This window comes from Acanthisitta chloris, unplaced genomic scaffold (genome assembly GCF_000695815.1).
Source record: "Acanthisitta chloris isolate BGI_N310 unplaced genomic scaffold, ASM69581v1 scaffold22766, whole genome shotgun sequence".
In the NCBI taxonomy this organism is placed as follows: Eukaryota; Metazoa; Chordata; class Aves; order Passeriformes; family Acanthisittidae; genus Acanthisitta; species Acanthisitta chloris.
The window spans coordinates 18,374-21,246 of NW_008679268.1; the positions used below are offsets into that span (position 1 = coordinate 18,374).

The 2,873-nt window shown below is 43.0% G+C and overlaps 1 protein-coding gene across 1 annotated transcript in view; it reads left to right on the forward strand.

The window, feature by feature from the left end:
- Positions 1 to 2,873, forward strand: part of VWC2L (von Willebrand factor C domain containing protein 2-like) — a 49,078-nt gene that overhangs the window by 15,859 nt on the left and 30,346 nt on the right. The window lies entirely within an intron of this gene.

A 2,873-nucleotide genomic window follows, 5' to 3' on the forward strand; every position in this document is an offset into this window, starting at 1 on the left:
TGTTTCTTCACAAATGTCTCTTTGAAATCCTTTCTAACAAATTCTTCCCTAAAGAGTCTTCAAACAGATTATTCTGTCTTGGACAGGTGAAGTGAATAGGTCACCTTCTGGCCCAAGTCTTTTATGATCCTTTAATCTTAACAGTTTTCAGCATATCGGTTTAAGGGATAACAGGAAAGCATTTGCACTGTCTGTGTGGATGTGACATAGCCTCTGATTTGTGTCCTCTCTCCTTCCTACTCCAGAAACCCTCTGGATTTCAGCCTTCTTTTTCAGTAGGCATTAGAGTTTCTTTTCTGGAACTGGTGTTTGAACTTCAGTGGCTACAAAAGTGCAAACAATCCCTCTTCCATGGGGGATAAATCAGGAAACCAAACTTTGGGACATATTTCGCTGGTTCCCTGTCTTTACTGGTTCCCGGTTTGTCATTTTGCTGCTTGGTCTACCTACTGCTTTTACCAATAGAGGACTTTTTTTTGACCAATGTCCCATAATTGTTCCACAAGAAGGATAGCTCCAGGGAAATTAATAGCTGGGATAGAGACCCCACAGACAACAGTTTAAAGATGCTCAATTAGTGTGCTTGGGACAGAGTCCTTTCTGGAAGGGCAGGGGTTTGCAAATCTGATCCCAAAGCACATCCCACAGGCAAAAGTGCCAAGATATCCATAAACTAAGTGGACAGGAGGTCTGGAGTCACCCATGGAGGTGAGGGGCTGCGTAAGAGCCCATGGTAAGGAGCACTACAAGTGAGCAAAATGGTCAGATAGAGGAAGATCCTGGCAGCAAGACCAAGTAGCTTGACCTCGATGTGGTGGATAAGAGGAGGTGGCAGAGAAAAGTCCAGTTGTTCATGCCAAAGCAGCCGTTTGGTTTGCTGGGTGCTCATTCCTTGTTCCACCAGCCTGTGCTTCCCTTCTTTAATTGTGTGCAGTTCTTCCCTCTTGGAAAGCTGCTCTCAGTGTCAGGCAGCATCATGGTTTATTACAGTGTCATTTTCAGGTTACACCAACAATGCTGAAGCAAAAGATGTGTATGTCATGTCTCATTTACTCAGTTGCAGAGTCATTCAGGGGCATCTTCTGCTTGTGCTGATCATCTTTAAGCCATAGACTGGGCTGCAGTCCTGGAAAGGCTTCACATATTTCTTAGCATTGAAGCCACTGTGGTAGTGAAGATGGGTACAAGTCCTGGAGGATACATCAGTGAAAACCTTCACAAATCACAAGATCTAGTTGTACTTCTCCATATAATTAGTGATTAAAATGAGTAAAAACAAAGCAGCAATTTTCTTATTGATCCCTCAGCAAATAGTTCTGTCTATTTTCTTCTGTATTGTTTCTTCTTATTAAATAGCCTTGAATAAGAAATGTCAGTCAAATGAATTTAGATTCCTGGTGCTTCAGACAGAAATCAAAGCAAGATTGAATGAGGGAAGATAATTAGAGAGAGGAATTCCACCTCCACACGCTTCTTCCCTTGCTCAAGGAGTGCTGATTTTTATCTAAATTGCCAAAGCCGTGAGCAAATGAGAGGTGATGGGAATTATAGACTGCAGATGCTGAGACAAAGCAAGAGAAGCTTTAATTAGTGCATTTTAAGGTAGAAATGAATTTCCTGGGAATAAATTATTAGATTCAAGACATATGGAGCTTCTTAGAGGTGAACTGAAAAGCTTTTTTCCTGCCAGAAGCAGGGCTCACAGATTGTGTCTGTCTTGTAGAAATGCATGACCCATCACTGGGGTCTGAAACACAGCAGGAGAAATCCTTCTTTATTTGCATCTTGCTTTTTTATAGGATGGAGGAATTCCCATGGCTGCAGATTCCCATCAATGCAACATAAAGCGTAATATTTTTCCAATACCCACATTGACTTGTTCAAGCGTTAGTGATGGATCTACCATGCTGAGAAATTGGGAGTTACGTATTGAACCTACTGGTACTGAGAGGAAGTTATTTTCCTTTCAGTTCTCCTCTTATTCTCCTTTCTTATCTCAGTTGTCATCCTTTCATCACACTTGCACACACATAAGTCACTGGGAACCTTAGAACACTGACCTTTCTATTTATCAAGAGATTTTCGAAGCTTTCGTAAGGGTGAGGCAGTGACAACTCTGTGCTCTTTGGAGGCTGGTAAAAATTCCTGTTTGGATTGATGGAGCTGAGACAAAACCGTTTAGCTGGGTGCTTTAATCCAGAATTCCCTGACTCAGCAAAATTATTTACATATTTTGTGCGAGGCAGTTGCTCACAAACCTTGTTGAAGCAAGCAGGAGAGGAGCCAGGACCAGAACTGATGGTTATGTTACGGGAGTGCTCGCAGACCTCTGATGCAGGTGCTGCACAAACACAGGATTAAAGTGGATTTGCCCCTCCAAGAACATCACTATTCTCCTCTGCCCTGAAAAGTGGGAATGAAAGCCGCTGGAGAGGCTGGTGGATGGACAGGTCACCCCAGCAGCACCTTTCCAGAAACTTGGGCTTTGCTGGTAGTGGTGGTCTATGTGAGAGACGAGTATGTCCTGGAAAATGACTCTGTCCTCTGTTCCTGGGATGAGCTACCACTTGTGACCTTCCAAAAATCCTGCTCTTCTTCTGGCCAGATGTGTAAGACAAACCAGATAGGTAGAGCAGAGGTATAACCTAGTGGCTTCAGCTCAGTTTTTTTTGGCAAAGGGACCTAAAGTCTCATGAAATCTATAAAACCCCGCACCCTCTCTGGGAAAACAAGGCTCATGGTCACTGGTTGCTCTTTTGTCCCATAGGTTAATTTGTATTACCCATGCTGGATCAATGCAGTCAAGGGGTATTGAATGCTGATGTGTTTATCTTATGGCAAGATAGTAATGTTGCAAACTTGTGAGCTTCAGC